This window comes from Hyla sarda, chromosome 2 (genome assembly GCF_029499605.1).
Source record: "Hyla sarda isolate aHylSar1 chromosome 2, aHylSar1.hap1, whole genome shotgun sequence".
NCBI lineage: Eukaryota > Metazoa > Chordata > Amphibia > Anura > Hylidae > Hyla > Hyla sarda.
The window spans coordinates 223,494,396-223,518,306 of NC_079190.1; the positions used below are offsets into that span (position 1 = coordinate 223,494,396).

The 23,911-nt window shown below is 38.6% G+C and overlaps 1 protein-coding gene across 7 annotated transcripts in view; it reads left to right on the forward strand.

Annotated features, from left to right (window-relative positions):
* The window catches only part of AUTS2 (activator of transcription and developmental regulator AUTS2), a 1,469,010-nt gene that overhangs the window by 294,590 nt on the left and 1,150,509 nt on the right, over positions 1-23,911 (forward strand). The window contains exon 1 of one of the 7 annotated variants that reach the window (XM_056556469.1): positions 20,662-20,732. The exons of the other annotated variants lie outside the window; for them this stretch is intronic. The gene's annotated coding sequence lies outside the window, so the exon portion shown is untranslated. Of the gene's footprint in view, positions 1-20,661; positions 20,733-23,911 lie in introns of those variants that run through there. 7 annotated transcript variants of the gene reach the window in all.

Consider the following 23,911-nt stretch of genomic DNA (forward strand, 5'->3'; position numbering starts at 1 on the left):
GAGTTACTAACTGTTTGACTTGTGGCAGGGCACCAGAACGTACAGTTATGTCCTGCATCATTGAGGGGTTAAGGAAACTCCACCTACCTCTTACTTTGTCATTGGTGCCAATGTGCACTATGATCGCTGGGTCTTCTCCAGAGCCTCCCTGTAATCTGTCAACCCGATCCACGATGTGCCGAACTCGAACGGCAGGCAGACTACACACTGCTTGACAATCTTCCAGCGCCTGTCTGGCCTGCCCTGCGCTCCTCCTTCCTTCCATCCTTACTGGAGCAGACACTCCTCTGGTGGTCAGAGGCAGTGTCTTGCTGCATCGGTGCAAACTCTGAACTAACATCACACTCATTTGCCAACTGGGCAAATTTTTTAGGGTGTGCCATTTCAGGACTAGCCTCCCTGACACTTTTCCCTCTACCCCATTTTCTAACTGTAGCCCAGCTTGCTACCTGACTGTCTTGCACCTTTAGTGCAGCAGGAGGCTCCTCTCCAAATTGTCAATGCATCTAAGTGTTGCCAGTTGCTCCTCTAGATTCAGGATCTGGGCCTTTAAATGAACAACTCACACACATCTCGCACAGTAGTATGCACCCTCAAACTGCTGTTAAAGGATTGCATACATTGTGTGTTGCGGTTCTAGGGTGATAATCCTGTCTGCAGTTCCACTTATTGTGGAAAATCCTGCTGACTACACCAATTGTGATGTTTTGGATAAGAGTACAACAAAACATGCGCCTCCCCGACCATGTTCTTTCTTTGCTAGAGTCCCCAAAATGGCCACCAACTATATGAAACGGAAGCAGGAAAAACAGGCTACATTTATAGGGCCTAAATATGTTTGTAAACACTTAGAAACACTGATTACGTTTTGTACAACTATGAAATAATTGTACAAGTTATTTTGGCAGAAATGTCTTGTCCCAGCAGTGTATCCCACCAAATTAACAATCATTCATTAAACAGCAAAGTTGATAACATTTAATAAACATTAATTAGCTAAACCAAAAAAGACATACATACAAGCATTAATACAAAAGTACATACTCTATGTTTAGCAAACTAGCATGAATCTACCCAAGTGATATATGAATATTTAGTGTAGAAATGATGCAATCAATATATTTATCCATCCCAGGCTAAGGAGCTGAAGATGCTCCCCTTTTGATGGATGATCCAAAAAAGAGACAGAGGGCCACATGATTTCCAGTAAAATCCCCTAATGCCCCACCCCTTTGGCTCAGTGCCCCCCTACTCTCCTATCATGAAGTGGAAAAACAGGTTCTTTAGCCCCGCCTACTGTGGCTGTATGTGAAACTAAGCTTTAGACCGTGGGGGCAGGGAAATGTATACTAAACAGGATATAATGGATGTAAAAACACATAATTTCAATATCAATAACATTGTGCAAGATGTACACCGGACTACATTTCCAAACATAGAGGCTATTTTAGTTATGGAGATTGCACCGAAAACAGTCAAAAACTGAAGTTAATATTTCAATTGAACTCCCTGAATTTAAAGTCCTTAAATTTTAAGTCTCTCTCACTTATATATTCACACACTGAATCACACTCACACGGAATCACTGTATGAATCACACTCTCAAGCTCAAACAATCGCTTTTACAGAAAAAAAGAAAAACACCTTTCTCTTGCACTGCTCATCTGCTTGGAAGTGAATGCATATAGGTATTTTGATTTATCTTTGAATTTTCTCATGCAACTGGTCTAATGCTGTCTTTCCATATAAGCAAATTATATTGACTGTTGTAAATTGGTATAGTCCATGGATTGGTCTACTGAGTATAAAAAATAAATATGATAAGCCACCTCTATAAGTGACTACAAAGAGATCGACCGATTTCAGTAGGAACATTATGACCCTCCTACCATGACAACCAACAGCCTAGAAGCACAGATGCAATTTTATGGATGTATCAAGTGGATACAAATGAGAGAAGATACATGATTCTGGCCTTTATATTTCACTTCAGATCTACCTCCAGTTTGGGGTAATAAAAACTGCATTAAAAAATATATGTCTTATTATAGTCCTAGGACCCATATATCTCCTTTTTTCCCCCTTTGGTGGCCCCTGCAGTTAGATTTAAAATGTAAGTTGCAAGACTAGCTTAGAACAAAAACATTATTTTGTGATACCTCCCTTCGGATGGTGTATATGCTCTATAGCCAGCATTTATTGTAGGTGTAAATGAAGCATTTTTCTACACCTTTTTTTGTGTGCTGGTAATTTATTAGATAGTCACAGTGCATTGGATATATTTTGTGCAGGTCACATTTTCTGAAATTTCTCTCTTCACATACACCAAAAAGCTAAGTTAAGTCTGGGCTGGGGTAGTTTTAAAGACTTTTCAGTGGCTTTGCGCCTTTTTTGCACCTTTTCACAAAAAGGCACAGTTGATAAAACCCTTCGATATCATGTCTATTGCCAAAATCAGTGGATTGCAACTCAAAATCAGCAGAAATGTGTAAACCAAAAGGCGCAAAAAAGGCACAAATAAACCCTGCCTGCACCTTTTTTTGCACCTTTTCTAGACACAAAAAAATGTCTAAAGACAATGATAAATGTCAGCCTATGTATCTATGTGTGGCCACCCAGTGGTTGTGCTGTGAATTGCAGCAAGTTCAGGTTTTGCTGTCATGTAGAAATATTGTATTGAATTTCAGCTATCATAATTTGGAGCCCTTAACTAAAGTAAATGTAAGGAAGGACACATCTTTTTCTATATATATTGAAACATTACTTCTAAGTTATGTTTTCAATCAGTTCATTGTTTTTATTACTGTTTCTTACATTTTTACCTCTGTAGCACAGTTCAAATACAAATGCTCTTTCTTCCAGGGAACATGCTTTCTTGTCTGGCTTATTGCTTATTGTCTGAGCGGTAATTAAAAGTTACTAAAGATTTACCACATTTTAGCAGCAGGTGCATTTCTACTGCTTTATGAATATGGATGAACTCTGTATTTAAGCACTTTAGTAATTCCATTGCAGTTCTGTTCTATATAGTATGTACAGCATACTTAATTGCACTCAGAAAACTTAATTTCCTTAGATTTTTTTTATTTTTTATTTAAGAAAAGAATAACAATCGGGAGGTGCAGTGCCATATCTATGGCCATTTTAAATAATGCATTTTTAAAACACAGGATTTGCTTGCTATCATACTGTCCAGTAATAATAGGCTGTTATTTAATGTTTTTATGTGATATAACAGTATAGGGACTTAGGAGGATAATTAAAGGGGATATCCAGGATTAGAGAAACAGAGCAGATTTCTTTGAAAAACAGTGCCACACCTGTCCTCAGGTTGTGTTTGGTATTGCAGCTCAGTTTCATTGAAGTGAATGGAGCCATGTTGTAATACCACACACAACCTGAGGAGAGGCGTGGCACTGTTATTGAAAACAATTGGCTCTGTTTTTCTATTCCTGGATATCCCCTTTAAACTAATATTGGAGAGTTAAAAAATGTCGATAAATATTTTTTACATTATTTTCAGTAATAAATATAATATTAGTAATAATAACTCAGAGGGAAGCCCTGTTGCCTTGCAGCACGGGGGTCTTGTTTGAATGGGTTTCCTCTTGGTAGTTATCCTTCCACTCTCCAAAATATACTGAAATGCTAGTTGGCATCTTATAAAAATTGACCAATTGTTTATAAAATAGGGAAATTAGATTGGGAGCCTTATTGGGAGCAGGGACTGATATGAATGGTGAAAATGTTTGTACAGTGCTGCAGAATATGTCAGTGTTCTGGGAGTAGCAGAAATCATTATTTGTTCAGCTATACTAGCAGTCTAGCTGCCAACCTCCTCAAGGGAAGTAGCCTCATGAGATATATACTTTATAAGGTTGACAAAATACCAGTGTCTATCAAGTCCAACCTATAGGCCTACTGTGTTGGAAGAGGAAGGCAAAAATCCTTATAAGGCAGATGCCAACTGCCCCATAACATGGGAAAATGTAGTGCAAACAAATATGGCAAACAGAATGAAGCCCTGGATCAACATTCTATCCACATAAATCTAGTATCCATAACTTGTAATATTATATTTTTCAAAAATAGCCTCCAGGCCACCCTAGAGCTTTTTTATTGAGTCAGACATCACAACATCATGTATCTCAAAGTCTCATTGCTCTTACAGTAAAGAATCCCCATCTGTGCTGATGGTGAAAACTCATTTCCTTTAGACGTAGCGAATGCCCCCTTGTCATGGTTACCTACCTAGATGTAAAATGATCACTAGAAAGATCTCTGTACTGTCCTTTCATATATTTGTACATTGTGATCAAATCGCCCCTAAGACGTCTTTTCTCCAAACTAAATAACCCCAAGCTTGGTAGCCTGTCTTGGTACTGCAATCCACCCATACCATTCATTACATTGATCACCCTCCTCAGTACCTGCTCCAGTTCAGTCATGTCCTTCTTATATACAAAATTGTATACAATATGTCATGTGTGGTCTGACTAGGGATTTGTACAGAGGGCAAAACTATTTTCTTGGCATAACCCACCCATGATTTTATTAGCCATGTTTTACCCTACCCATAAAAAGAAAGCTTACAAGTAGTCTTGAAAATAATCTAAATTACAGCTATTCTATGGTTTTGGTCTCTATTACTTCTATAAAGATCTACCAGTCTCCATGGTTACAGACTACAAACAAAGCCATTGTAGTCAGATGCACATACTTTTAGTTTTACTTAAAACAAAAGAGTCTTTAATTCATCCAGTATGAGTGTTACTTATTTAGAACATTAATTCAGGTTTCAACTGGAAAGATACATTTTAATATTAAAAGTGATCTGACAAAATGTTAGATATTGCCCTATTTCATGCCAAGACTTGAATGATGTTATTATTAATATTATAGTGATGGAAAAAATTGAGCACATTTATCACTTTACACAGCTGGGATTGTCAGTCCTTATAATTTGATTTGATTAACATGGAAATAGTTCACACATTCACAACAAGCTTGTTAAGCAGGGATTGAGTTGATGAGGAAAACTGCACATTACAAGCACATATAAAGCGGGAAGTATCAATTATAAATAATAATAGTAGAGACTTCCCTGAAAATGCTCTAACAAGCTGGCACTTGACAAAGCATGTCACATTAAAGTGTTGTTTTCATAATGCTACTGAAAACACTTGCAATTATATTTACTTTAAATGTGTTCTAAAATTGGTGTGATATTAGCAGAGGGTGACATGCTCAGGATATTTTGTCTATTATATTAACCCCTTCTGGTAGGGAGGTTTCCTAAAATGTGTGTGTGTGTATATATACAAACCAGAAAATGACAATAATGCTTATTGTCAATATGTTTAGAGCTAGCAAATCTGTAAACAGAATCTATATAGCAAAATATAGCAAAGTAAATCAAACGGAGCCATTGTCAGTTTCAAATGCTTCTGTGTTCTGTGTGCTCTCCATTGAGCTTTATTTCAAATCCTTCAAGCTTATATCCCCTTTGTCATTAACATAAGTTCCCACCCTCACTAGTGGGATGTTCTAGCATATAGAGAGTGTGCAAATAACAGAGAGTAGAATGGGGGATGAGCATTGTCCTCATGCCTCACAGCTTCCTCTACACAATGGTGGGGGTGATATAGGAGAGAGCAGATGGGGGAGGGATGGACCTTTTAGGTGTTGGTAACTTCCTCCAGTCATCTCGATGGTCTGCGTCAGACAGGAAGGAGCAGAATGACATTAGGGGGAGGGGGGCTCCTGAATGAACATTTTCTTACATATAAACATAGTAAGCTATATACACATATATACATCTATTACAAAATCACTTAATAAGTTCCTTTACTGGTAGCAGAAGTTTAATTCACAAGGGAGACACAGATCTTCAACATAGAAATCAGATAGGCTTGTGACTGGAAGTAATCCACAGTTTTAGTCTTCTTAGGGTTCAAGTAGCGGGTCCTCTTAACACTAGCCAATACGTATTTGTCTTTCTATCTGAAGCAGGTGGTAACTGAGTTAGGTGGCACTCCACATCCACGTATCACCCTTGTACTGGAAAGCACATCTGAATTTCCCTCACTATTTTACAGCCTCTTAGGATAGAACTAGCTAAGATTTCTCTTTCGAAAGGAACACACTTCATTCCCAAGGAGACTCAGGATTCTTCAAGGTTGGCTTCAGCTATTCTCTTCTGATAAATCTCTCTGTCTCTCAAAGAGAGGCTGACTAGCACATCCCTCAGCAGAAAGACTTTCTCAATATGTCCTGTCGCTAAAAGAGTTTAAACTAAAATCTCCTACACTTCCTTTCAGTAGAGAGGCTAGAAAAGAGCAAGATTCTCCCTATCTGCAGGAAGGTTCCCAATAGTGTTGTGTGTGTGTGTGTTTGTGTGTTTGTTAACCTTCTACTTTTCAAAGCCATACCTGGTATAGTGCAGTTACAAAGGCATGAACAGTATAAAACATTATAAACTATTATGAAATAGTGCAAATGATAAGAACATATCACCAACATCACAAGTACATATAAAACAAGTCACCTATCAGACAACACCCAACCAATGGCTCACAGGGGTCTCAGGAATGTGGGATGCCCTTGTATATCCTACCGTTTTAAACCACCCCTGGTTGTCCCTATATTCAATGAAGACAAAATGTCATGCTTTAGAGAATAACATGCATGTTTTAATACTTATCTTTATTAAACTCTCTCTGTGTGTAGATCTATATATGTGTGTATATGTTTAAATGACAGATCTGTGTGTATAACAAAATAGTGTACGTGTACAGCAGGACTGTGTGTTTATAGGTGCAGAAGAGCTGTATATGTGTAGCACGAATGTGTGTATGTGTATGTGGAGTCGAGCTGTGTGTGTATATAATGTCATCCAATGGATAGGGGATAAGATGTCTGATCTCCGGGGTCCCGCTGCTGGGGACCCCCGCAGTATTGCATGCGGCACCCACCTGTTTTTTGTGCGGAAGCGCTGGAGGGTCTGAGTCGCGACTACGGGAACGGAAGTCCGTGACGTCAGGACTCCGCCCCCGTGTGACGTCATGCCCGTCCCCTCAATGCAAGTCTATGGGAGGGGTCAGAGTCCTAACGTCACGGACTTCCGTTCCCGTAGTCGCGACTCAGACCCTCCAGCGCTTCCGCACAAAAACAGGTGGGTGCCGCATGCAATACTGCGGGGGTCCCCAGCAGTGGGACCCCCGAGATCAGACATCTTATCCCCTATCCTTTGGATAGGGGATAAGATGTCTAGGGTAGGAGTACCGCTTTAAGGCCAGTTTATAACAAGTGTCTTCATGGCCTGAACCGACTGCATCATAGGAATCTGTCATAGCGATCTATGATCAAAGTTAATGACATTGACCATCTAGAAAGTTTAAACAGTGTGAAATTATTTTTTCCTGTTTTTAGTTGTCTAAACCATTGGTTCTTTCTATAGCCAGTTTTTTTTATAGTTGGAAAATGATGGTATGTCATTGAACTGTCAACATGATAAAAGATGCATTAGTTCTCTGTGACATACATTAGACAACAAGCAATCATACTGCTTCTGTGAATTTCATTTAAAGGGGTTTTAAATAGTCATACAATAAGACTAACAGACAATTCAATTAAAGAAAAAAGCTTTACTAAGAAACTGTATTCTGCTCTATTTGTTATTGCAATGCTTGAGTGGAGTTGTGCTTGTAAAACATTATTATAGCAAGACATATTAATTTTGTTATTTTATAATAAATCTTGCCTTACTTAGTTTTCTTTAATTCATTGCTGAGGTCAAGCCACTATGTATCGACCTTTAAAGGCTAGAAATCACCACATTAATTGGCTTCTTGAAGGTCATATGTAAAACATATATTCTGCTCAGCTAAGTAAATCAGCCAAATGACCTGACCTATGCGGAGAACAGAAACATTCGCAATCACTTGTTAAAATGTTACAATGGAAATGTGATTGCTAAATGCACTTTAATGTTATCCTCAGGGATAAACATTTATACTGAACTATAAAGTGATACATTTCTGACATTTCTCCATGCACACAATGATCTATCTATCTATCTATCTAACTTTCTATCTAACTTTCTATCTATCTATCTATCTATCTATCCATCCATCTTATAGTATTTATCTATCATATAGTATCTATCTGTCTATCTGTCTATTCATCTGTCTAGCTAGCAATCTACGGTATCTACAAAAAAATTAGAAGAGCACATAAGAGTAAAAAAGCAGGTGTGCTCGCAGGTGTATTAACCTGGTTTAGGAGAGCTCTCCTGTAACACTTTATTGATGGATATACACCAAATCAAAAGACCAGGGTTAATATTATGAAAACTGTCGATCTTTATTACAGCACATAATAAAAGTACATAAAAAATAATGAGAGGGTTGTACAAGCAGAAAGCAGAAACCCATCTACCTCTCATTTTTGTATGTACATTTATTATGTGCTTTAACTCCTTAAGGACGCAGGGTTTTTCCGTTTTTGCATTTTCATTTTTTCCTCATCACCTTCTAAAAATCATAACGCATTCAATTTTGCATATAAAATTCCATATGATGGCTTATTTTTTGCACCAATTCTACTTTGCAGTGACATTAGTCAGTTTACCAAAAAATCCATGGCAAAACGGAAAATAAATTCATTGCGTGACAAAATTGAAGAAAAAATGTCATTTTGTAACTTTTGGGGGCTTCCGTTTCTACGCAGTGCATTTTTCGGTAAAAATTACACCTTATCTTTATTCTGTAGGTCCATGCAGTTAAAATGATACTCTACTTATTTTGTCGTACTTTGGAAAAAAATCATAACTAAATGCAGGAAAATGTATGCATTAAAAATTCTCCTCTTCTAACCCCTATAACTTTTTTATTTTTCCGCATACGGGCAGATATGAGGGCTCATTTTTTGTGCAGTGTTCTGAAGTTTGTATCGGTACCATTTTTGTATTGATCGGACTTTTTGATTGCTTTTTATAGATTTTTTCATGACATAAAAAGTGACCAAAAATACGCTATGTTGGAATTTGGAATTTATTTGCGCGTACGCCATTGACTGTGCGGTTTAATTAACGATTTATTTTCATAGTTTAGACATTTCCACACACGACAATACCACATATGTTTATTTTTATTTACACAGTTTTTTTTTTATGGGAAAAGGGGGGTGATTCAAACTTTTATTAGGAAAGGGATTAAATGACCATTGTTAACTTTTTGTTTTCCCATAGGGAGCTATAAAACTGCACACACTGATCTTTTACTCTGATCCCTGCAAAGCCATAGCTTTGCATAGATCAGGGAGATAGGGACTCGATTGCTCAAGCCTGTAGCTCAGGCTCGGAGCAATCAAACGCCGATCGGACGCAACGGAGCAAGGTAAGGGGGTCTCCACTCGCGTCCTAGCTGATCGGGACTTTGCAATTTTATGGCGATGTCCCAATCAGCCCGACTGAGCTGCTGGGAAGCGTTTACTTTCACTTTCAGATATGGCGGTCAACTTTGATCGCCACGTCTGAAGGGTTAATAGCACACGGCACAACGATCGGTGCCGCGCGCTGTTAGCCCAGGGTTCCGGGACCGACCCAGTGTGATGTGGGGTCACGGTGTGATCCCGTTTTAAACACCGGGACCAGGCATAGGGCGTAGAGGTACGCCCTACGTCCTTAACAGGCTAATAAAGATTGCCAGTTTTGATAATATTTACCCTGGTTTTTTGATTTGGTGTATATGTGTTAGAATGACCAGAGATATCGTCGCTCTCAGACAGCCTCACTAACTTGGTTATTACTGTATTTATGGAATAAAAGCCTCACTTTTTATCTATGGACTCGTTTTGTGGGTATGTACTTTTTTTTTTAGCAATTTGTCTAGTTAATCTATTGATTTTTGTCTTTTGGTTGGGTTTGAAATGAGAGAGAGCTGTGTATATGTTAGAGGGATATAAAGGGATATGTATTCTAAATATAACATGAGTATAAATAAAACTCATAAACATATATAAATATGTTTATGAGTTCCCGCAGAGAAGGGATTATGTGCTATTATTGGATCTTCCTTAGATCCTGTGTGGGTCATGCAGGAGTGCCAGAGTGTTTCTCTAGGTCCCTGTTCTCTACAGAACTGACCCCAGTGACTACAACTGTGTGCAGTTCTGAATGGCAGATATAATTAAGGAGTTGAAGTCCGTATACAGTTTTTACTCAGAGCGTGTTCCACATATAGGCCCTGATTTACTTTTGTAAACCCAACCTGCTTTTGTCGAGCTGTGCGCCAACTTACAAACCCAACCCCATAAAAGAAGCGGGCCTAGCTGGTAAAGTGGTGTGCCCGGTCGGATAGGGGACATGGTTTTACATCTGAACTTATCACAGGATTTTTTTTTTACAGAAAATCCTGTAAACAAAGGGCTGGTAATTTCAACAAAGAAAAAGCTGATTAGAAAGCTTTCCCGACCTGTGAATCGGTGAATCCCCATTGGAAACAGAGTGGAATCCTGCAAGTCTAAAATGAAATTCCACACTTATAAAAACCCAATACTGTTAGTAAATCAGGGTCATAATGATATAGTTCCTGTATCCATATAAATCATGTGCCCTCTTAACATTAGGCGTCCAATGCTTAACCTATGTATTACTATTCTTCCCTGCTATGAATATAATCATATGTCTGTATACTGCACTAATGACACCATTACAATACCGATAAACTGGTGTTATTCCCTGTCCCTACAGCTGCAGTACAGCTGCAGTTGTTATTATTAATAATGCACATGTGAGCTTTTTATTATCAATCACACATATATCAGTCTCACACTTTATTATTAATCACACATATCAATAACACACTTTATAATCGATCAATCACTTTATTATCACATAATTTACACACAAAGATAGAGGTATACTGAGGATATTAATGTTTACCTATATACACCTATAGTCATGCACATTGGAATGCACTTTGATGTATGTATTGATGCTAAAGTAATATTATGAAATTAAATATTTTGCATTCATTGATTTGTAATTATCAACTTGATTGACATATCTATATTGAAGAGCTTAAAAAAAGGCTGGGTGAGCCAGCTGAAATGTTACTCTGTACACTGCCATAAAATAAAAATAGTAATTTAAATAATATTTTTTATTTTAATATTAATAATAATAATAATAATAATAATAATAATAAAATCACACTACTTTTTATTGAGTGTTGAGTCTCTGACCAGGGATTCTATACCTGCAAGCACTACCAACAAACTGTGGTCTGTCCCCTACATGAGTTCTATATACTTTGTTCTATCTATCTATCTGCCTATTTATCCAACTACCTACTATCTATCATATGCTCCATAAATAGTTGTCCCTGAGCCTACCTGTGATGTTAGGTAGTCACTGAAGTATTAAATCAGCCAAAGTTTGGTTTCCATTTATTGCTGTTAGGGTAGGGTCACATGTAACACATCCAAAACGTATTTTACGCTTCGGATCTGCGGGTGACCCGACCCATTTTGTGCTTATGTAAAGGCATCAAGAAGTGCAGCTATATTGAATACCTCCCCAATATGGTTACACTTTCTGTTGTCATGTTAAAAAAATAATTACCACAAAAAATAAATAAATAAGTGACACAACAACAACAAAAATGCAGCTTCATATGTAGCATGCGTCAATCAGCTATGAGTTACAACTGACAACAACCTGCAGCAGTCACGAATGGAGATTGTCTAGAAAAAGAAACAAGCCCCTTAAATGGGTTTGTAGATAAAAGTAAATAAATAAAGTTATGGCTATTAAAAAGGCAGGGTGAAAAAACAAAAGTGCAAAAACAAAAAATGTATCCGTCCTTAAGGGGTCAAGCCTCACTTCTGACAGCGATTTGCCGCTATTTGCCTGGCTTTAAAAAGCTAATCTCCCACAATATGAATATATTTTAGAGGCATTTACCCAATACATGTATGATGTCATAGTCCCTATCAAATGTGTTTTCTACTGAATAAAAAAAAAATCACAGAACTAAATTATTTTCTCTCAAAGAGCTACTATTTGTAGTAATTGTATCCCCTTCTGTCTAAAAAAAGATGAAGTGAGTTATTTTCTTCTCAGGAAGTGACTGGGCAGCTTTTGTTGGCTCTCATTTGTCGAAATAATAGTGCTGTAGGGGGCTGAGTGTGTAGATGTGTGCGTTTTTCTCTCTGTATATGTCAATCTCCAATTACAATGGCTCAACAGATGTCAAAGAAATACCACCTACATAATGGTTATTGGAACCTTTACTTATTGCAAAGAGGGAACAGAGAATGTATTTAACTTTTACTTGGAAACTGACCCCATGCCAAGGAAAGCATTCATTTTCTCCTTTGCTGGTTTTTATTTTGTGTCTTACATCCATACAAGCTCTGTTGAAATATTTCGACTTTTACTTTTCTTTTGCTCCTTGTCATTTTGATTTCGAAAGATGCCTAGTAACTTTATTAATATAACTCAAATATACAGTTCCAGGCTGTTTCACGAGCCCCTGCGGTGAGTAATGCTTTTCATCAAATTATGATACTGCTCAATTGCTATATCTGTCTACTGCCAACATTAAATCCACTATGAAACTATCTTTATGGGAAGATTACAGATATTTGTGAAAGAATGTATCATTATAAAAAGCTCCCTGAATTCCCTGAGCTTTGGTGAGCCGTATTACTAAATAGTGAAAGTGTTTAGGATACACCGCAATTCAGCCACAAAGTGGCAGAACAGGCACAGCTACAAAGAGGGGTTTACGAATTTTGAAGCCTAAAAGTCACCAATACTCTGCTAACCTCAACCAGCACAAAAACTGTGCACCAAGAGCTTTATGTAATAGATTTCGGTAGTGAAGCAGCTACATACAAGCATTATATCACCAAGAACAATACCAAGCATTGGGCTGAATGGTATAAAACATGTCACCACGCGATTAAGGAAGTGGAAAAGTGTTCTGTGAAGGATCGAATTATGCTTCGCTATCTGGGGTACAATGAGTCTGGGTTTGGCAAATGCCAAAAGGACGTTACTTGCTTGACTGCATTGTGCAGACTGTAAAGTTTGGTGGAAGAGGGATAATGCTATGGGGTTGCTTTTAAGGAAAAAGCCTCAACCCCCTAGTTGCAGGGATCTTCCGCATGCCAAGACATTTAGTGTATGCTTCTAACTTTGTAGAAACAGTTTGGAGAAGGTATTTTTTCTGTTTCAGCAGGATGGGGCATAAGGCAAGATCCATAAAGACATGGTTGGGTGAGTTTGGTGTGAAAGAACTTGAATGGCCTCCATACAGTCTGACCTCAACCCCATGGATCACCCTTAGGAGGAACTGTTGAACTCTGTTAAAGATTGGGATTCAGGCCCTCTTGTCCAACATCAGTAACCCTATACACACTCTTGTAGGTGAATGGGCAAAAATTGCCACATATAATCTTCAAAATCTTGTAAGTCCCAGAAGATTAGAAGCTGTGGCAAAGGGGAGACTAACTCATATTAATGAATTTATACATATATTTAGAATGGGATTTCATTAAAGCTCATGTAATACAATATGTAGGTGTGTCAATATTTTTGACTTTATAGATATGTAAAAAAAAAAATAACTTATTTTCATAAACAATTCCTATACTTGCCACACTACAGTGAAAACAATGTAAAAAAAAAACAACTTATTTTCATAAACAATTCCTATACTTCCCACACTACAGTGAAAACAATCTGTTTTTAAGTATAAAATGAACTCCAGAATGATATCTCTGTTGTAAACTGATAAGGTGCAAGGCCCCTGCTTCAAAGTGCCTTGAAAACTTTGAGGTGGAAATTCAAGGAGCTTTAAAATGTAAATCTCTGATACATTGGCAAATAGATTATATTTTATTCAGATTGTAGGTTCACCTTGAAGAATACATTATATTTCTTTAATAGTTTATTATCCTTTTAGCAGTGGGAGTGCTGAGCTGTAGCATCCCACACTAAAACACTAAGGTTATGTTCACACATCATAATTCCGTTAGAATTCCGCACAGTGAACATGAACATCAGTGTAAATGGGTCTTCCACAGACCCATTTACACTGTGGAATTTCAGCAGCAGACAATTTTGCTGCTTAAAGGGGTACTCCGGTGCTTAGACATCTTATCCCCTATCTAAAGGATAGGGGATAAGATGCCTGATTGCAGGAGTCCCGCCACTGGGGACCCCCGTGATCTTGCATGCGGCAGCCCGTTCGTAATCAGTCCCCGGAGCGTGTTCGCTCCGGAAGTGATTACCGGCGACTACAGGGTGACGTCATGCCCCCGCTCCCGCCCCCGATCCCGTATGACGTCACGCCCCCGCTCCCGTATGATGGAACCTCGCAGGTACCTTTTGGTCCGGAGGCGAAGGGTAAGGTTTGTTGGGGGGCCTCTCTCCTGTCGGAGAAGGGCTTTAGATAGACTGCATCCTTTGTGCACTTTTTTTTGTGTAACACTTTGAACTTTTTCTTGCACTTGGGGGATGTGAGAGACCATTCCTTGGCTCTTAGATTAAAAAAAAAAAAAAGTGGCCACTAAGGATAGGACTTATCTTTTCAACACATCCCACGGATATTTTATCAGCTTGAGACTTGGGTAATTTGGAGTCAACACCAAATGTCCATAAATTAAGTCAACACCATTATCTTCTTGTAATTGTGTTTATACCATACCTTAACAGTTTTGGCAGTGGGACAGGTCGCATTATCCTGTTGAAAGAGGCCACTTCCATTAGGGAGCAACATTGCCATGGTCTTCAACAATGTTTAGGTAGGTGACAAGTGTCAAATTAACCTCTAGAGAACAAGTAATGTACATGTACTACGTGGACATGCGACACCCTGGAACCTCATGGATAATGGTGACATCACTGAGAAGTGACCTCATGAATAATGGCAGACATCACAATTCTGGCAGACTTTACAATAGTTTACAGATAACACTGATCAGTACTATGCCAAAGCATAGCACTGAAGAGCAATAGCAATCAATAGATTACTATAAATTATTCCCTATGCAAACTTCTCCTGATTCGTTCTCCTGATCAGCTGAGGTCTGTACACTCAGATCCCTGCCAAGGAAAACATTTGGCATTCCACGAGGACAAGTAACAAGTACACTGTATTTTTAAGTGTTTTTAAATTTCCTTGTATCTTGTGTGTGCAATAACATTTGTTTTATTTTGTACAACTTTTGGGTATGCAAGGTCCTATAATTGTCAGCTTTTTCTTTGTTTCTGTATTGTATCAATTTAGCAATTTTCCACCACCTTTTTTTATTTTGATTAGGTGCTCACCTTTTTTCTGTTAGCTTATTCAGTTATTAAGTAATTAAAATTAGGCTTAGATCTCCAAGGTTGACCATTTTCCTAGCTTCCCACGCATACATTTTACAATAATCACATAAGTGGTTTAATGTTATGGCCTATCAGTGTACTGTATGTACTCCAAACTGTTACTATTAAAAAACAATCAAAAACTGCCCAAACAAAATAGTACTTATCAATCTGCAATCTACCATTGTTTTAACCCTTTAAGGACCACTGTTTTTTTTTATACTTTTGTTTTTCCCTCCTCCCCTTCTTAAAATCATAACATTTTATATTTTCTCATATGTGGCTTGTTTTTTGAACCACCAATTGTACTTTGTAAGTAGTGTTGAGCGGCATAGGCCATATTCGAATTCGCGAATATTCGCGAATATATGGACGAATATTCGTCATATATTCGCAAATATTCGCATACTCGAAATATTCGAATTTTATTTTCGCAAATGCGAAACATTCGCGTATGCGAAAATTCACATATGTGATAATTCGCATATGTGAAAATTAGCATATGCAAATGTTCGCATATGCGAAAATTCGCCCGCCAGTCTCACACAGTAGTATTAGAGCCTTCTTTACACCACACAAGCTGGAAGCAGAGAGGGATGATCACTGTGATGTGTACTGTGAAAACAAAAAAAAAAAAAAAAAGGCGAATATTCGTAATTACGAATATATAGCGCTATATTCGCGAAATTCGCGAATTCGCGAATATGCGATATTCGCGAATAATATTCGAATTGCGAATATTCGCGAGCAACACTATTTGTAAGGACATCACTCATTTTACCACAAAATCTACGATGAAACAACAAAACAATTATATATTATTAAGGGGGTGATTCAAACTTTTATTAGGGAAGGGGTTATTCACATTTATTAGCTTGTTTTTCACACTTTTGTTTTACTTTTTTTTTTGTCCCCATAGAGGACTATTACATTCAGTCATTGTGGGGAGCAAGGTAATAGGCCTCCCACCGTCCTCTCATCTGATCGGGGTGCAACGGTTTTGTTGTGGTAGTCCCAATCAGCCCACTGAGCTAGTTTTCTCCCATTTTATACATCAGTATCAACTTTAATTGCAGCGTCTAATGGGTATATGCTAGACATCAGCCTGATTGGAGAATAGCCTTTGGTCCTGGTTGCTAATAGCAACGGGACCCACCAGGTATAACGCACACTCAGCTCCTGAGCACACTTTATTCAGTGGGAGTCGGCAATAGGCGTAAATGTACATCCATTGTTGTTAAGGGATTAAAAAAAAACTTTTGGATTCTTTGAAGAATCCAGCAAATCCATTTGCTTGTTAATCATGGAGTTGGACATTATTTAACTTCATTGTAACAATAGCTGCTACTCTTCCTTGAAGAACTGCTCACCAAATCTATATATATAAAACTCAATAGGCCTAATTTACTAAAAGTGGAGTGTATTTTTCTTTGTGGGATTTTGTTCCCTACAGGCATTTTTTCATGGTATTTTCTATTGTTTCTTGTATTTGGTGATTTTCCCAATGTTTTGCTATTTTTACACATGCTCTATGCTGTCGTTTTTTTTTTTTTTTTTTTTGAGACATGCCCCTTTTCCCTGATGGCTACGCACCTTTGTAGGGTTTTCTGAGTAAAGTGTAGGATTAGTAGGGTTTTTTGGATCTTTTGTCGGAAATTCTGTCGCACAACACATGTGACGCAAAAAAAACTACAAAATCTACTCGGAAAAGCCTTAATAAATGAGGCCCAATGTGTGCATGTATGTATGTGTGTATGTTCCAGCATCATGTCCAAACGGCTAAAGATATTAACATGAAACTTGGCACACATGTTATTTATATGTCAACAACAAACATAGGATAGGTAATTTAACCCTTACTCACCCCCATTTGTCGGGGTTTTTGTTTAAAGTCCCATACAAGTCTATGGGAAATATATGTTACTGCATAACTTCCAAATGGCTGGAGATATTTCGATAATACTTGGTCACATGTTATTTATATGTCCACTAAAACTATAGGATAGTTCATTTAACCCTTAACTACCCCCATTTGTGAGGGTCGGGGATACGTATTACTTATACTTACATATATTACTTATACTTATTTTTTTTTTCAAGTCCCATGCAAGTATATGGGACTTCCGGTACCTTACTCCACAAGCTCCTCTCTGCATCTCCTGGTGAATGTGTCAGTCCAGCTTGCAAGCCACACCCCATCTCACAAATACACGCCCACTTTTTAAGCCCCAATCCTTTTATTCTCTATCCTTTTAGTGTATCAGTCTGGCTTGCAAATCACTCCCAGTCCCACAAAGTCACATCCCCTTCTACTTTCAGCCTACAATATCTTCATTACAAATCAATACCACCTGAGGACAGGATGTGAGGATGGGAGATAAGGACAGGATATGAAGATGGGATATGAGGTCGGGATAGGAGGTCATTATAGGAGGTCAGGATAGGAGGTCAGGATATGAGAATGGGACATAAGGATGGGATATGAGGAGGGGATATGAGGACAAGATATGAGGATGGGAAATATGGACGGGATGTGAGGATGGGATATGAAGTCGGGATGTGAGGATGAGACATAAGGACAAGATATGAGGACGGGATATGAGGATGGGATATGAGGTTGAGATATGAGGATGAGATATGAGGACAGGATATGAGGACGAGATATGAGGACAGGATATGAGGTCGGGATATGAGGTTGAGAAAAGAGGTCAGGATATGAGGACGGAATATGAGGACGGGATATGATGATGGGATATGAGGTCGGGATATGAGGTTGGGATATGAGGACAGCATATTAGGTTGGGATATGAGGTTGGAATATGAGGATGGGATATGAGGATGGGATATAAGGATGGGATATAAGGACGGGATGAGGTCAAGATATGAGGACAGGATATGAGGACGGGATATGACGACTGGATATGAGGACGGGATATGGGGTTGGGATATGACAACAATATATGAGGATGGGATATGAAGTCAAAAGCTTCCTCCTTTGTTGATTTTCCTCCCCAACAAGGATTAGGAAGGAAAAACTGGGCAACACCGGGTACTCAGCTAGTTACACACAAGATGAACACATTCAATTATCTGCTAAACATTCTGCATTGTTTTATTTTTATTAGCTGAAACAGCATTTCAGCAGAGGCCTAAATCCTTCCTGTAATTCTCATGTCAAAACTATTTACTTTACGTTCCTGCATTCTTTTATTTTAATCTGTTTCTATTTTAAATGCAGGATTCAAATTGTACACAAAATGGAAATATAACAATCCCATATAACAAAGTGTGTGAGCCATCCTCTGCAGCATAAGATAAGCAAACAGCTTCCTTTGTGAAACCAGCCATAGTTGTTGACCAGACCATATCAGCCACTGCCATGTGTTCATTTAAAAAAAAGGACTTTAAATTCACAGGAGATCGGGATGTACACCTCCTTCATAAGATATTTGGAATGTAATTCTTGTAACTTAATAGTTTCTTGTTAAATTACAGTGACTTCAAATGTCTACAATAAAATGTAATTTGCTTTAGAAATCTTACTGATAATTTTTATAGAGTTGTCTAAATGTAAAACTATTTATGCAAATCTCTTATACTTGATGTGAGTTGTGAATCAATGTTTACAAAATGCATGTTGAAAACTAAGATATGAAAAATAATAGTTTGACCTCTAGGAGCACTGCTACACAAGCATTGCAAACATTCTGTACTGCAAATGGTTATATTGAAAGTCGCGTCCAGCAAAGTAAAGAAAAGAAGTCTGCATATACATGAATCTTATAAATAAAATATGTATCTATAATATATTTTAGCATCTTGGGTTCCTTGGTGAAGATTTCTCTAGAAAGTAGCAGCAGTAAAAGCTATTATTTTAATAGCAGGGGCGGCAAACTTAGTTTCCAAACTCAGCCCATTCTCACCCAACAAACCTCAGCTGAAATACTGTATAAAGTCGGGGGAATGCTTTGCTCTCCCCTACACTGAACTACCTTGAGGTAGGATTGAGAATTAGTGTTGGGCGTGAATATTCGCAATGCGAATATTTATCGCGAATATCGTATATTCGCGAATTTGTGATATATATATATATATATATATATATATATGTCACACAAGAAAAACGTCCGGCACTCGGGAAGATGCAGGTAAAACTTGTCAATGGCTTTATTCACACGCTTAAGGCAGGACACAATCTGACGCGTTTCGCACACTCAGGTGCTTAGTCGTAGATGATCTACGACTAAGCACCTGAGTGTGCGAAACGCGTCAGATTGTGTCCTGCCTTAAGCGTGTGAATAAAGCCATTGACAAGTTTTACCTGCATCTTCCCGAGTGCCGGACGTTTTTCTTGTGTGACTTCTACTAAGCCGGGAGCGGTACCGGTGTCCGTAGCACGAGATTGTGCAGTAAACGTGAGAGTGGTGAGCAGCCTCACTTGGTCTGCATATATATACATATATATATATATATATATATATATATATATATATATATCGCTAAATATTCACAATTACGATTATACTCATTTTTTTTTTTCACAGTACACATCACAGTGATCATCCCTCCCTGCTTCCAGCTTGTGGTGTAAACAAGGCTCCAATACAAGTTACTGTGTCAGACTGGCGGTCACCCGAAAATTTGCATATGCAAATATTTGCATATGCTAATTTCCACGCATATTGATCCCTTCCATCTTTTAGCTCTTTTATCTGGCGATATTGCGCATGCAAATTTTATGGTGAATGCGCATGCAAATTTTATGGCGCATAGTAAAAAAAAGGCCGCAAATATTGCGAATATGCAAATTTTGCAAATATATGACGAATATTCATCCATATATTCGCAAAATATCGCAAATTCGAATATGGCTTATGTCGCTCAACACTATTGAGAATGTGGGTTATACAAAAGTGATCTGTTCTCACACAGTAGTAAAATTGGGGATTATAGATCTAGGTATCTTATCTTTCTTACTCTTTAATGTATTGATAAACATTTTTTGTTGAAAAATACAGTCTGTGAGTAAACAAACAAACACACAAAAGATACAAACATGTCAAGAGGATAAATAGACATCGGGGGGAGATTTATCAAAACCTGTCCAGAGAAAAAATTGCTGAGTTGCCCATAGCAACCAATCAGATCGCTTCTTTCATTTTTCACAGGCCTTTACAAAAATGAAAGAAGTGATCTGATTGGTTGCTATGGGCAACTCAACAACTTTTCCTCTTAACAGATTTTGATAAATCTCCCCCCCCCCCCCCTTGTATTTGGATTTATTCAGCATCAAACATTTAAATGTGTGCAGCAATGTCTACAGGAAAAGCAAGCTATTGCACAATGACAGGTACTAAATACTATTGACTGTAGGGTGATGGATCCAGGAGAGGAGTATAGCTGCAGGGAAGCTCATTCAATGCCCTCTATGGAGGCTTATTAGCTTTGGATCAGACAGTAAAACAAGTTGATTATATCTGCACTGTAATATCTAGAGGCCATTATAGCTAATGTCCCATTCTGTCATTTCTGCTGAATCGGAATCTTATCTTCAATACATGTTTCCCTCTGCTTCATCTGTAAATGCTTCTCACTTTTGATGTAACAGCCACAAGTAAGGAAATATAACTGTGGAAATACCTTATGTTCCAGAAACATCATAGATACTTTGACAGTCAGCGAGTGAGTTAAAGGGGTATTCCAGGAAAAAACTTTTTTATATATATCAACTGGCTCCAGAAAGTTAAACAGATTTGTAAATTACTTCTATTAAAAAAATATTAATCCTTTCAGTACTTATGAGCTTCTGAAGTTAAGGTTGTTCTTTTTTGTCTAAGTGCTCTCTGATGACCCCTGTCTCGGGAAACGCCCAGTTTAGAAGAGGTTTGCTATGGGAATTTGCTTTGAAACTGGGCGTTTCCCGAGACAGGTGTCATCAGAGAGGACTTAGACATAAAAGAACAACCTTAACTTCAGAAGCTCATAAGTACTGAAAGGATTAAGATTTTTTAATAGAAGTAACTTACAAATCTAACAAATAGTTGTAAGAAAGAAATGGGTGGGCACTGCTGAATAACCACTATGCAAACATCCAATCAGTGCTCCCGGGTGTGGCTGGATAAGGTGCTGGACATACACAGGTAGCAGTCCTGATAATATCGCAACAAGGAGAAGGAAATAATGTTCGCACTCACCATGCCGTAGAAAATAGATATGCTTTATTGACGTCTTCAAAGTTCCGTGTAGAAGCAATATCAAAAAACACCCGGGTGCAGGGAGGGGGAGCTGCTCCTGGCAAGGAGACTAGGAGCGGCTGTCAGGAACAACAGCACCGGTTTGCGTTATCCACGCTTCTTTCGGTTCTTCTTCTAACCGGAAGAAGCGTGGATAACGCGAACCGGTGCTGTTGTTCCTGACAGCCGCTCCTAGTCTCCTTGCCAGGAGCAGCTCCCCCTCCCTGCACCCGGGTGTTTTTTGATATTGCTTCTACACGGAACTTTGAAGACGTCAATAAAGCATATCTATTTTCTACGGCATGGTGAGTGCGGACATTATTTCCTTCTCCTTGTTGTAATTTACAAATCTGTTTAACTTTCTGGAGCCAGTTGATATGTATAAAAAAGTTTTTTTTCCTGGAATACCCCTTTAATACTTAGTATGAGCACCATCTTCCCCAGTCATGCTTTATATTACTTGGTCTATTTTCTAGTATCAAGTAAAGTGCTTGACATAAAAATCACTTTATTTATAGTCTCAGTTTTTTTTAACTTGTAATACAGATAGTTCTTTCCATTCCAACACGGAGCTTCCTGCTGCCACCTTTGTCCTATACAGGAGAAGTTTGCTCTGGCCGTTTGCTTCTGCTCTGGACAATTCCTAACACTTACATAGGGGGCAGCAGGGAACACTTGGAAATAACTACATCAATTCCTCCAGGGAATACATTAGCTGAACAGTATGCATTGTTTGAAGAGGTTACTAACAAATCTGTAGTAATTTTTGGCACCAGTTCATTTAAAAAAATTTTAGTCTAAAATACACATTTAAAAAATTAAATTGTTTAATGTGATAATCCAGTTTGGGTAAGGTATAGAAACCGTGTACAGTGGTCCCTCAACATATGATGGTAATCCGTTCCAAATGGACCATCGTTTGTTGAAACCATCGTATGTTGAGGGATCCATGCAATGTAAAGTATAGGACAGTGGTCTACAACCTGCGGACCTCCAGATGTTGCAATACTACAACACCCAGCATGCCTGGACAGCCAACGGCTGTCTGGGCATGCTGGGAGTTGTAGTTTTGCAACATCTGGAGGTCCGCTGGTTGAAGACCACTGGTATTGGAGGTTGTACTCACATGTCCCCGCCGCTCTGGACCGTCACCGCTTGTCTCCGCTGCCCTGGATGTCGCCCCCCCATCGCTATCGCCGTGTCCCCGGGGTGTCCCCGACGCTCCGGCAAGGCCTCTGCTTCCCCGGCATCGTCGCTCTCCGTCACCGCCATCATGTCGCTATGCACGCCGCTCCTATTGGATGATGGGACGGCGTGCGCAGCGACGTGATGACGACGATGGAGAGCACCGACAATGCAGGGACGAGGAGTACGCGCCGGAGCCCCGAGGACAGGTAAGTGATCGTCAGCGGACCACGCGGGCACTGTAAACGGCTATCCGGGGGCAGCTGAAGCAGTCTGTGCTGCCGGATAGCCGTTTATGCGATGGCCCCGACATACAAAAGCATCATATGTTGATGCTGCCCTCAACATGCGATGGCCTCTGAGAGTCCATCGTATGTTGAAATGATCGTATGTCGGGGCCATCGTAGGTCGGGGGGGGGGGGGCACTGTACAGTATTTCTCAATAGTATTACACACAGAAGTTCAGGCAAGGCCCCATTAAAAACTATTTTATATACAGTTATGAGAATCTCTTGGAAGACAGATTTACTAGTGAAAGATTATCAGCTCTGGTAAATTTTACTTATCTAAGTTTGTACTTTATCTTTAGTGTTCTTACAATGTGGTTATGTTTCTCTTGTATTTAAAGTAATAGTTCCCTGGGGTTATTCTCTTATGATTTGCTTTTTTTCTTTAATTACAATATCTAATCCAAGAAATTGAAGGGACAATGTTGCATGTTCGTTTTATATTTTACACAATAAACTTTAATAACTACTGTAGCCTTCTGGCAACTTGAATCAAGCATGCCAAAATCGATGTACTTGCCCCTTCTGGGTTAATAAAAAATAGACCTTACTGAAACAAAAGTACTGAATGATGTTGAATGCAAATCATGAATTTACAATTTTATGCATGAATTTAGCAAATTGAATTCGTTTTTTTTACTCATATGATTTGTGCACTAGGAATACTTCCTATTTCCACAACTCCTTTTGTATCATTCATAGCATGTAGCGTTATTAGAGATGGATCCTCTGTTTTGTGGCACTATGTAGTGCTTCACACAAATGGCAAAGGGCCACTTTCCCCCATTAAAACAGTTCACTGTCAGCAAGGTTTCTCCCAATCA